Below are 13,384 nucleotides of genomic sequence, written 5' to 3'. Positions count from 1 at the left end.
TTCATCAAGGTCAAAGATCAAGGTCGAATTCAAGGTCAAAGGACGGGGAACTTTAAAAATGCTACGTCACCTGCGACTTTTCCAGCGACGAGCACCGATTTTAGCCAAAACCTCGTACAAGGTCAATTGGACCATGAGGATCACGAAAATCGAACCCATTCACCCCTAAACCTTGACCTTCAAGGTCAAATTCAAGGTCAAAGGACGGTGAACTGAAAAAGTGCCACTAAATATTGTCCGATTTTCAAAATTTTGGCACCAAAATGTAGCGCGTGCAAAATTCTAGCCGCACATCGAAAACCATTTTCATCAGGGTCAAACTTCAAGGTCAAATTCAAGGTCAAAGGACGGGGAACTGAAAAAGTGCCACTAAATATTGTCCGATCTTCAAAATTTTGGCACCAAAATGTAGCGCGTGCAAAGTTCTAGCCGCACATCGAAAACCATTTTCATCAAGGTCAAAATTCAAGGTCAAATTCAAGGTCAAAGGACGGGGAACTGAAAAAGTGCCACTAAATATTGTCTGATTTTCAAAATTTTGGCACCAAAATGTAGCGCGTGCAAAGTTCTAGCCGCACATCGAAAACCATTTCCATCAAGGTAAAACTTCAAGGTCAAATTCAAGGTCAAAGGACGGGGAACTGAAAAAGTGCCACTAAATATTGTCCGATCTTCAAAATTTTGGCACCAATTCTAGCCGCTAGAACTTTTCAATTCTAGCCGCACCAATGTGCGGCTAGAACTTTGCACGCGCTACATTTTGGTGCCAAAATTTTGAAAATCGGACAATATTTAGTGGCACTTTTTCAGTTCCCCGCCCTTTGACCTTGAATTTGACCTTGAAGTTTGACCTTGATGAAAATGGTTTTCGAAGTGCGGCTAGAACTTTGCACGCGCTACATTTTGGTGCCAAAATTTTGAAGATCGGACAATATTTAGTGGCATAGTTTTTGCCCTCTGGAGGGTAAACCGTTGACCTTAGGTCATTTTTGATGATGACCATATCAAAAGAAAAGTTCAAAAGCTATCGATTGCTATTCCCAGCGTTTTTCTAGCTATCATAGTTCCTAAGATAATGGCATGTTTTCTGAAAAATTTAATGACAATGCGCAAATTTTGACCTTTGATGACCTCTGGTGACCCCAATATTGCTCTAAGATGAAAAACGACCGAAATACTTTTAAACGTACGCATCGAGAGCTATCGACTGCTGTTTACCGCGTCTTTCTAGCCCTCTTAGTTTTTTTAGTTAGAGGTGGGTGGTAATATATGCCCCCCCCCCCCCCCCAGTAGGGCGAAGTTGGCTGAGACCGCCACCGGGGCACGGGTTAAGGAAATGTACGGAAGTGGACCTTTTTTACGATTCACTGTCATGTATAAAACGTAAGATCCAGAAATATGTAAGATCTGTAGTAGCGCCAACTTTTTAGAGTGTTGTGATTGGGATTTTATGGTTTGACTTTGATCTTAAATGGGCTAGTCCCGTGATCAATTCCATGAATAAATGAAATGAAATGACATAAATGACGTTCGTCCAAAAGAAGCGCCTTTCAATTTTTCCGTTTGATTTATGACGGAGGGGGCGCAAAATTGATCTCTTTTTGATTAACGATATCAAAATTCCGAGACACACACTTTATACGCAAAACAACTGTTAACTTTATCCATAGTTTACGTTACTCCCTCGCCCCGTTGGGGGGGGGCATTTTGCCCCCCCCCCTGTGGTTTTCCTGAATAGCAAGAAAACGGCGGCGCGCAGCGCCGCTAAATCTTCAGTACCTTCCCGGGCATCAATTTGACACCTTCACACCAAATTTCAAGTCTTAGGTCACCTTAGGAAAGGAGTTATTGAGGTCAAACTGAGGTCATGTTCGAGCAAAAATGAGCAAAAAACATGCAATCTTGAAACGCTCACCAAATCTACAGTTATCAAGCAATTTCAAAGTTCTTTATATGTTCTAGTAGACAAAAAGCGGCGCTACAAAACTGCTATCTCGGATTTTCAAAATTTTAGGTTTTTGACAAAAAAAAAAATCAAAAAATTGATTTTTTTAGAAAAAACTAAAAGAAATCCAAAAAATTCCGATTTTCGAATAAACTGGAATATATGTGATAGTCATAGCGCTCTTCTATATACATACCAAATTTCAGATCGATATCTCGTTTTTTTGGCCAAGTTATAGCGAAAAAGCTGTTCAAAAAGATGACGTCAAATTTTTGAACTTTATTTTTAGCTATTCTAGACCACGTACGGCAAAACAAAGACCACCATTGAACTCCCCGTGACGAGCTGCATCGATTTGATACCCACTTTATGCAAAAATATTAACTTTTGACCTAATTTGACCTGACCTTGACCTGACCTTGACCTGACCTTGACCAAAACGTGACCTAAGCTGGCCCCAAAGGCTGCCTGACCCACATAATCGCATTTGTCATGTAAAATGGACCATAAAACATGTATCACACGACACTTTCATATTGTGACACCCCCCCCCCCGTGACCTGACCTCTGTGACCTGACCTGGTATCAGTGACCTCAAATAGCAAAATATGTGTTTAAAGAACATTTCCCCATCGATGATTTTCAATGAAATGCATTTTACTCGATTTTACAACGCATTTCTTGAAATGCCTGTGAACGGTGAAAATTGGACCTTTGACCTGACCTGTGACGTCATCGTTTTGACCTAGGTCAATAAAATTGGGTCACAAGGTAGTTCCTTGATAGGGATATCCAACACCGTTTGCCGCTTGTCGCTAGGTTGCGTGGTTCTCGAGATCTTAGGGGGGGGGCAAAATGCCCCCCCCCCCCCAACCGGGCGCGTTGCTCGGCAGAGCCCAACGGGGCGCGGGCCTTCGCCCCAGTGGGGGGGGGGCATATGTTACCACCCTGTCGCGTTTTTTGCGTGTAAATAAAAAATTCGCGGCGCGTAGCGCCGCGCCGCTTGGGGTAGCTTTAGGTACATCAATTTTGGACAATGTGTGAAATTTTTGAGCACAGGTCATGTCAGGTCAGGTCACCAGGTCAAGTTGACTGACCAAGCCTAAAAAAAGTTTGCAATCATGTCCAGCCTGCAGTGTTTGTCAGAAAGGTTTTAAACTTGGTGGATTGCATGCTGTTATGGGCGCCTACAATTTGTATATCTCGGATTTTTTATATCCGTGACCTAAGGTCAGGCCAGTGGCGTGACCTTTCCATTACAAGTCAATGGAGAAAAATGAAAATGCCTCTAGATCCGTGTGTACGCATAGGAACCGTCCAAATATTTCAAAATCACAATGATTTAGACCACTCGTGATGACCAGGGTGTCATTTTTGCTGATAGACTCTAGAAAGGTCATCCGAGGTCATTTGAGGCTACAAACAGTTTTTTGCCAATACCTCGCGATTGGAAAGAGATAGAACGCTGTGGATGGTCTCATTGTGTTTGTCTTGTTGAGACGCATCGGCTGATATGCAACATGACCTTTTCCGGTCAGGTCATGACCTTGACCTGAGGTCAAATTTTCAAGTTGACCTTTCAAGGTCAAATTATAGTTCATTCGACGCGTCTCGGCGAGGGGAACACGATTCTGGCAATAGAAATGTCGTGGCTTTTTGTAGTCGAAAGTTATTGTCGAAAAACACTTTTCGTAAAAACAGCTATTTTTGGAGTTTTTGCCCTCTGGAGGCTAAACCGTTGACCTGGGGTCAATTTTGATAATGACCTTATTAAAAGAAGAGTTCAAAAGCTATCGATTGATTTTCCATGCGTTTTTCTAGCTACCATAGTTCCTGAGATAGTGGCATGTTTTCTGAATAATTTGGCAAATTTTTTACCTTTGATGACCTCCGGTGACCCCAATATTGCTCTAAGGTGAAAAATGACCGAAATACTTTCAAACGTACGCATTGAGAGCTATCGACTGCTTTTTACCGCGTCTTTCTAGCCCTCTTAGTTTTTGAGTTAGAGGTGGGTGGTAACATATCCCCCCCCCCCCCCACACTAGGGCGAAGTTGGCTGAGACCGCCACTGGGGCGCGGGTTAATCCATCGCCAAAAGTTTCAAGGCGATTGTTTCGTCGGTGAAGCTCTGGCGAGCATTCTAACTTTTTTCTGAGGTGACGTCAATTGACGTGACCTGGTAATCATATGGATCTGAAATTTTCACATGTGAAGAAAAGGTATATGAACAGGTGTGCCAAAAGTGATGGCGCTCCGCATCCCCATTTTTTTTAGATAGCTGAGAAAACCGCAATCGGGACATCCATAGGCTTCGCCAGAGATTATTTTGAGGGGAATGTCAATTTTGGCGTAAAATTTTCCCTTTATACAGTCGGTACACACTCATTTTACATATCATTCGACGCGGCATTGTGCAAGGAATGCGATGGTAGCAGAAGTTGTCTTCTAGCTATGACATGATACTTTTTTTGACAGAAAAAGCGACTTCAATTCGGTAAGATAAGATAACTGGCCTTTCGTCCGTTTAGCAGGGCAGTGATTTTTGATGAGAAGTGCACAGTGGGCGTGGTAGAAGTCCCCTATCAGATGGCCCCCCACGCAGATTCTCATGATCCTCACCAAAAAAAAAAAAGTTTAAGCCCTCCAATTAATCGGAGCTCTTACGTGAAATGCATTGGGCTTATGGCAGCCACTAATTGTAGCCAAGTAAAAAGAAGACATTCGGCAGAGAGTGAATGTCAGAAGTGTGAAACGGAAGTTTTTCATCTTTGATTCAGTGATAGGAAGTGTTTTATTCACACACTTAGGTACACGTTTTTTTTTTTCGTGTTTAAGGAAGCACTGCAAAACGCAAACAAATGCGGAACGAAACATTTTCAACGAATAGGAGGAAATGGATCCCTCAGAGGCGGGCTTGGGATTCTCAGGTATTTGTGGATCACTAGTAGTAGTAGGGTCAGTTCGGACACTCAGAGGTATGTGTAAGCTATAAATATGCAAAAATGATCAGTAACATGGCAGAAATGTAAAACTTTTATTGTAAAATAGGCCAAATATGCGAATGAGCTTTCGCTTTGCAACATCATGATGTTGTAATGATGATGCTGTAAAGCGAAAGTTCATTCTCATATTTGGCCTATTTTACAATAAAAGTTTTACATTTCTGCCATGTTACAGATCATTTTTGCATATTTATATCTATTCATCATGGCAAAAAGCACCATCTCACATATCAAAAGTGTGTGTAAGCTTCCGGAGATCGGCGTGGCTAGCAAACATTATGTGGGACTTTAGCGCTTTCTAAGCCTCAATATGGGACCTTTAGAAGCCAGGTGTGGGCAGCGGGCGAATAAGCGACCGGGGTGGTCCCTTAGATAACAGCCCTTAGGGTCTGTCGAACCCTCAGGGCCCTATGCGGAAACATGAAAATGAAACTCTCAGAGGCTAGATGGGTCGCGGTTCCCCCATATTCCGGCTCGGAGTCCGCAAGTTCCCAGCCGCAAGAGCTCGGGTGAGCCATCAGAGGCCTTTTCGGAGGCACCCTCAAAGATCCGTATGGCCAGTGGCCATTCAGATCCCTACGCAAATGGGATCTTCAAAGACCGCTAAATGGACCTTCAGAGAATATGGGCACCAGTGGGAATCTCATAGGCCGTTGGGGCCCTCTGAAGCTAGCTTGGGATCCCTGTTTAGGGCTCAGTTTGGTTCCTTAGGAGCCCTTTTTTCTACGCCTGCGAGCCTGCGTGAGAACTTTCATGAGCCCAATGGCACTTCAACCCGCGCCGTGCTGGGTGGGGGCGTTTTCACGTTCACGTCCCCACCCAGCACGGGTCAACATCTGAACTTGACCTTACCCAAACAAAAAGTATACAGTTTGACGCGCCTGACCGAGGCAAACACGATGATGCCAAAATCGCGACTCTGCGACCGTTTTTGAGAAGTTATTTATGAAAAACTGCACCCATGCCTTGGGTCACTTGACCTGACCTCAGAGGTCACCGGTTGACCTGAGAAATGAAAATCGAGTACCAGTCACTGCGTCTCGTGACGGTGCACACGCTCGTTTTTTCTTCGACGCTCTAGCTCCATCAGGGGTGAAACGGCGAGGGGGGTGTACCCCCCCCCTCGACCGTATGTAGAAAACCAATAGGGCCGACGAGGGTTTACTCTCTTCTAAGATCCCAAATCTAGTGGGCAGAGTGATTGTACGCATCACCCGATGCATGTGAAGTTTATTTTAATAAAAAAGAAGGCATTAAAAAACGTAGAATACGGAACTCGTTTTATGCAAAATACAACGAAGAACGGTAAACGAAAATGTGTACTTGTTCATTTTAGATCTTCATACAGGGCCGTAGGAATGCATACCATTAAAAATAGAGTTTGGAGCCAGGACACAGAAGACGCTATCAAGAATAAGCTGCAGGGTGATATTACGTCGTCTTGAAAAGATGGTATTTTGAAAAGATGGAAATAGTACGCAGTGCTCTAGCGAGAAACATCTTGATATAGGTTGCTTGATTTTCAAATGACCTTTTTCCTCGATAGTTGATTGAAATTGCAATAAAAAGCAAATATTGTATTGTTTGGCAAATTTTCAACAACAGTTCATTCTCAAGCCACATGAAACAATTGGCAAACAGCATGGATGAGATAATAATGGATTGGTGTCTTCGCAGTTTTTGGCGACATTGAGCTCAGGCCTGCCATCTAGCGGGAGAATTATCGTAAGTTAGGAGCAAGCGGAGTGAACGCCGCTGATTAGCATTGTGACACACGGGAGTGTGGTGTAGTAGCAGGCTTGATGTGTAATTTTTAAAAATGTTATGTTTTAATATGTCAGCAAAAGCGAAGAAATTAATAAATTTATGTGTAGGGTGAGTAATAATATAAGCGGTTCCCTGTTATTTCCTCTTTAAATCGTGAAACAGGGAGTTATTGGAGACTTCGCCAGCACGTGTCGTTTTCGCTATTTTTCACACGAGTCTTTCCTTGGCCTAAATCAAACAAATTGTTCGATCAAAGAACAAAACTAACTTAAGTACTAGGGGAAAGTGGGGTAAGACGGGCACCTTAACTTTGGAGCCATTTTTCGGCCGGTTAGAAACATCATAGAAACGGGAAACTGGGTGAAAACCTTTTTCAGACATTTTACTTTCATTTGCCAGAAGATGAGACTTAGACCTGATTCAACAAATAAACTGCAGCTATTTTTGCAAAACCTTGCAAAAACCCGTCTTACCCCACCCCATGGGGTAAGACGGTCACATGGGTAGGGCAAGACGGCCAGCTTCTTTCACCGATCAGCGCAGCTCGCAACAAATGCCCGAGATTAGCCGCATTTATACAGTCGCTCGTTGGTCTCAAGTGCTTCGGAAATGGCAGTATACGAGATTCGTGCAGAAGGCGTATGCTCCTATATAGGCCCTAGTTCAGAAGCCATGTAGAACCGTTTTTCACATTCATTATTCGAGAATAAACTGTGCCGAAGGAATATTGCTAACATGTCTGTGAGTATCGGAATCGAACATATTCTTATTAGAAATGCTTCTTTTTTCCTACAGCAACAAAAATATTTTCACCATTACAGACCCATTGGGTTCATAGTTGCCCGTCTTACCCCAAACTCAATGTCAGAAGTTCAGCACGATTTTTCGCTGTGGACAATTTGATGCAGACAAAGCAAATCCGCCGTAAATGAACACTGTTGGCATATGAGTGTACCACAAGTGATTGCGAGTTTTTAACTCTATAGTGCTGTACACAAAAGCTTGCACAATACATTATGGATGTTTTCAATGAAATGAGTGTTTTAAAGAAATCAAAATAAAAGATTATCGACTGAACACAAATTCACCAGACTTGAATGGTGGTGTGTAGTGGGAAAGGCAATTCTGGTCCTAACTTTTCTTGCTCGTAGCGCTATTGGTTTGGTCTGCAGAAGGGGTGCCCGTCTTACCTACCCTGACCGTCTTACCCCACTTTCCCCTAATTAATATGTCTAATGAAAAAGTTAAACGGAATTGCTAACGTAATTGCCGCTCAATATGTCATTCAAGACGCTCTATGAAAAGGACCCAACTAATGCTGCGTAGTCGATGAAATTTCAGTGACTGGCTCCAACTCCGATTCCGGTATCCAAATATCGACTCCGACTCCTCCGGGCAGAACTGTCGATTCACACAGACTCCGACTCTGACTCCGACTCTGCAGCCCTGGTAAGTCTGTGGAGTCGATGACTTTTCGGTGACGTTCGACAATCGACTCATACTCCGACTACAGATTTAAAAAATCAACCGACTCCGAGTCGGAACAGAACCGCTGGCTCTGACTACAACTCCGCAGCCCTGGCCCAAGATAGCCGCCTAAAACAACTTTGATGTGTGATCTTCGTACATTGTTATGTTATTTTAAACAAGGAGTGGAAAAGGGAGACGAAGCCTTCGCCCTTCACAAACAAGGATCTCCTGTTGCGGATAAATCAACTGCTGGAACAGAAAGGCATAAACACCACGCATCTCAGTTCATCGTTTTCCTAACGACTCTGCACCAATGTAAGTACTGATCAATGCAGTGCGAGCATCGTGTGACATTTGAGTACCAAGTTTGAGCGTTATCCGCCCAGCCGTTCTTGAGATATGGAAGCGGCACCCCGCACGTGCGCACGTGCAGTAGCACCCACCATGGTGACACATGGAAATGCATTGGCCACTGGGTGCCTAACTATTGAGGAAGTTTTACTGTTATGGGCCCAGTCATTGCGGAGTTACTTTATGTGGAACAATTTCGACACCCCTAAGTTGGCACGTGGCACGTGCCGTAACATTAACTAAGATGAAGAACATCGGGCGAAATTCGGAGAAGAAGGAATAAGCCTACCAAATGTGCATTACATATTGTCGAACTGCTGTACCATTGTGAGTAAATGACCATATAAAAGGTCATACAAGCCGATGGGACTGGGCGTTTCAATACACACCGTCTTACGCATTTTATTTTCGTTAAATTACCTAAAGGCTGCTTGACGTTTTTGGCCTTCAAGCATTTAAGACATTTTTTGTCGTCTCAGGTCCAGTAAGATTACCTCCAACTCGTGGAAATATGCACTTCAAGCCAACTAACACACCACACCCACGTGTCTCATAATGCTGAGAGATGGCGTTCACTCGGCTAGCTCCTAACTTACGATAATTCTCTCGCTAGATGGCAGGCCTGATCCCAATGTCGCGGATCCCAATGTTAATTTCCACGAGACACCAATCCAGTGTTATATCATCCATGGCAAACAGTTTGCGTCAATTGTTTCATGTGGCTTGAGAATGATCTGTTGTTCGAAAATTTGCCAGGCATTATAATCTTTGCTTTTTATTCGGCAATTTTAATTAGGTTATTTGAAATTCTAACTAGGTACATTTATAAGCCATTTTGACACAAAAGAAACACTGAAGTATTCCTGTAGCAGGAGAGGTATGAATTCCGACTATAAGAGTAGTTCAAACATGAAGCCATTTTGACAGAAACAGACACAATGAAACATTGGAGCTCCGTTGTAGTCTGAGCGCTCGGAGCCTCCATTTTGTCGGCCCGCCATTCGTTTCCTACAAGTCCAATGAATTGCAGAACGACACAATCACGAAAGCTGGAATCCATTAGAGGCTAATTTGTGTCATAACTCATCCGAATGGGCATGACACACCACAGTTGTCGCCATCCGGCTCGGTATAAATGGGCCCACCTGACCACAGTCGACCCATCACTGGCGCAAAAATGACTTTGCCGGCGAATTTAATGTCGCTGGGCGGCGCCTGCGCGTCGGTAATGGCGTCTGCAAAGACATTTTTCTTTCATAATTATATTACAATTACGAAGTTCGACGAAAAGCTGGCGGGACCCGGGCGCCGGCGGGAGGCGTGGGATTTTGGTTTTATGACCGCGGACACGCGCCGAAATGGCGTGTCAGTGCACAGTCTCGGTATATTATTGCATTCTAAGTGCCGTGATTGGCATTTAAAGGCAATAAAGAGTCGTAAAATTTGTTTGCACGTATTATTTCTCGTGTTATTAAAGCCATAAAACGTAGCAAATGCTTTCAGGGATGGCCGGTAGGCGTTTAAAAAGGCGGGACTAAAGCATTTCAATAGAAATGTGAAGTTTATGAGCTTCCTTCACGAAAGTCACATTGCAAATCATTTCTTGTCTAATTTAGCCGAACAGGATATGTCTTTGCATGCATTCAAATAGTGTTTCAGCAGTCAATTCATCATCGTTTCACTCATTACATGAAAGCCGGTGCATGCTTATCAGCCTATTTTCTAAGCAAGACAAAAAATGCAATTTATGTGCCCAAATGCTGCGCGCAATGCTGAACCTCGTGCTAAAAATGATTTGGACATGAAAATGAAATGAATTTGATTTGTGTGTTCCCTGACTTTCTTCTAGCTATGGCATGTAAAAGAAAACTCCGGTTTTTTTTTTGGCAGAAAAATAGAAAAATCATTTTTTTAACGACCGGTAGAAATAGTGCACAAGGGGTGCGATGGCCGACCCACTCAGAGGGAGGGGCCTCTATGCAGACGCTCATGATCCTTGCCCAGAAGAAAAGAGTTGAAAACGCCCCAGTCAATCGGTTCACCATGTTTAAACCTACATTCACGCATGTCGAGTTTCTACGTGAAATGCATTGTGCTTAACCCTCGCCAGGCGAGGGCCTTTTCCATAACACGGATGGCGAAGGGGGTCGGAAGCCCCCCCCCCCGGCGATTGGCTCTTATGGCACTTAGAAATGTCAAGTTTACCGATAGGCGTTATCACAAGTGTATTCGCGGCCATTGGGGCGACGTAAGAAAAGAAGAAAACAACTGGCCCCAAGAACTTTAAAGTATCAGTTAGCATGCACTTTTTCCTTGATCTGTAGAGAATTTACCATTAATTGCTAGAGAAAATTGCATTTAAAATCTTCCATTTATGCTTTTTTCATCGTTTGCACAATATGTTCTTTTACTAAGCTAGAAACACTACTTAGAAATAGTTCCCGCATCATCGTCAAGAACAATAGGGAAGGCTTGAAGTGAATACAATAATCTAAACGGTTTTGTAATCTATGAGAAGACACTTCTAAAATTACCTGTAGAAATATTGAAGGCAAAAGTTCAACTTTTTCACAAGAAGGATGTCTATAAACCTACTCAACGTGTGACAACTCAGCCGGTATTTCGTCGCCTACAGCCCAGCTTTCCCTAGTGACCGATAGAGGCGCTGCTATCGATGTCCGCCTGTGCCACCTAACGCAGGGTAGGTGGGCCCATAGGAGATCTCGTCCTCCTAAAAATGTGGTGACTATAAGTCAATATTTAGGGGGGTTTTGCAAAAATTTCGCTAAAACATGCCAAAAGGTTTTCGCTTATAACTTTTTACCAAGTGCAGCTCGTCCTGCGAATCGAACGATGTACTTTATTACCAGCTTAAGAAAGTTGAAATTTTCTTAAAATCAAGTGGACTTAAAGTAATTAACCCGCGCCCCATAGCTATTAGGGGGGGCAGCCCCTCCAGTTTTTCTGCAATAACATACCGCTTGACGTTTTGACGCCAAACTTTCAGTACCTTCGACTGCATTAATTTGACACCTTGTGTCAAAATATGAACTTCATAGCTACAATAGATCGGCCGGAAATGACGTCAGACTGACGTTAAAGTCGGCTAATTTCGACGCAAAACATTGAACCACGGCAATTACTCCCAACTCCCAAGAGCTCACTTTTTAAAACCCTCGCCCGCACATGCCATTTTCCCATCCTAGAATGCACATGGGGGGGGGGGTTGCCACCCCCCCCGAGCCATTTCGTTCCTGTTGGAGATAGAGCTTCGCGGTAAAGACCAAAAAGATTCTTTTGGAAGAGACGAATCCAATGATACCCAGTTTTACTTTTTCAGGTCAGTCATTGACCTTCCAGGTCAGGTCAAACTTTAAAATGGGTGATGTTTGCCAGCGTTGCCTTTCTTTCACGGATTTTGTTTTCTTGTTGGATTTTGCTGCTCACATATCGATTCACACATACATCACTCGCACTGAAGACTGAACAGTGAACATTCAACTCGACTAATGTGCCCCGCGCCCTTGCCGACGGCTCGCCGGCGGGCACCCGACTCCGTCTCCCGGCCGGCCCGGGCGCGGCGCTGCGGCGCGGCCGTCCCGGTTACCTGACCCGGCCGGCTAAAGGTCGGTCGGACCGGCTCCGGCCGCCGCTGCCTCCCCGGCGGGCCCGGGGAGGGGTACTACACTACATTCTTCCAGTTCCATTGTCGTGGTAACACCATAGTCTTCCTACGTCGAACAGGTTCCACACCAACTAGCATCAGCGAGAGTAAAACTAGGATCCTAACAGACCCGCCCACCGCCCCTATTAGTGGCAGGGGGGGGGGGGGTTGTTTTTATCCACCCCTCAGGTTTTTCGGGAATATCTCCGAAACCGCTGAAGCTACGATGCTGAAATTTTCTGACTTTTCCTAAAACTAAATTGGGCACATTCCCTGAAAATTTCAAGTTCATAACTTTATCAGGGGCGGCTCCAGAGCACTGGGAATTGGGGGTCCTATTCGTGAAGCGAGTCATTTGGGCGAAGATCACGATGCTGCACCAGTTTTACGAACAGTGAATGAAAGGTATCATGTGATAACATATAAAAAGTTATTGTGCATCCTCTTTTGACACGTTTTTGCTATAATAGGCGGATCCAGGCGTCCAAAAAGGGGGGTTATTTTTTACCTCCCAACATAGGTGCCCTGACACCGCCTATGCATGACCAATACAATTTTAGTCGTTCTCTCATAAGAAAATTGTAACATAACAAGACCATTGCCACCCTTTTAGAAACAGTACCAACAAAAACCTTATTTAGGGGAAGTTGGGGGAACGCCGAATACTTTTTTTCTGACGCCCGTAGCACGCAAGGTAGACAACATAAGCTATTCTTGTTGGCGTCATTCGAGAGGCCAGTCTTTTGTCTTTCAAACATACCAGGCGCATTTGATGAATTCGCATACCGTTGAGCGCAAAAACTAAAAATATCAAAGAACTGACTTTTTCGGCGTTGCCCCGGACTGCGGGGAAAGCCGAAAATGGGATAAATGATCTACAAGGAATGCCGACATTGATGTTTTGCCAATTTATCTAAAATTTTATCCAAAATTCATCAAAGCTGACACGCGTTTTAAGAGCTTGAGGACGCTTGGTGCACACTGGAAGTTATAATTGTGTGACATAATAAGAAAATGCCAGGTAAATTATTCCTTATAGGTAACAGGCCGTTGTGCCGGCTGAAAGTGTAATTTGTTTGACTAAAAATACGCGTTGCTATTCTACAGCAGTAAAGTCCACGTAGCGTGCTTTAACGTGCGTAATTGCACGTTTTCGGCATTACCCCAGCCAGCCATACTTTC

Source organism: Amphibalanus amphitrite, unplaced genomic scaffold, assembly GCF_019059575.1.
Source record: "Amphibalanus amphitrite isolate SeventyFive unplaced genomic scaffold, NRLGWU_Aamphi_draft 000305F_arrow, whole genome shotgun sequence".
NCBI classification, from domain to species: Eukaryota; Metazoa; Arthropoda; class Thecostraca; order Balanomorpha; family Balanidae; genus Amphibalanus; species Amphibalanus amphitrite.
This window is presented reverse-complemented; position numbering follows the sequence as displayed.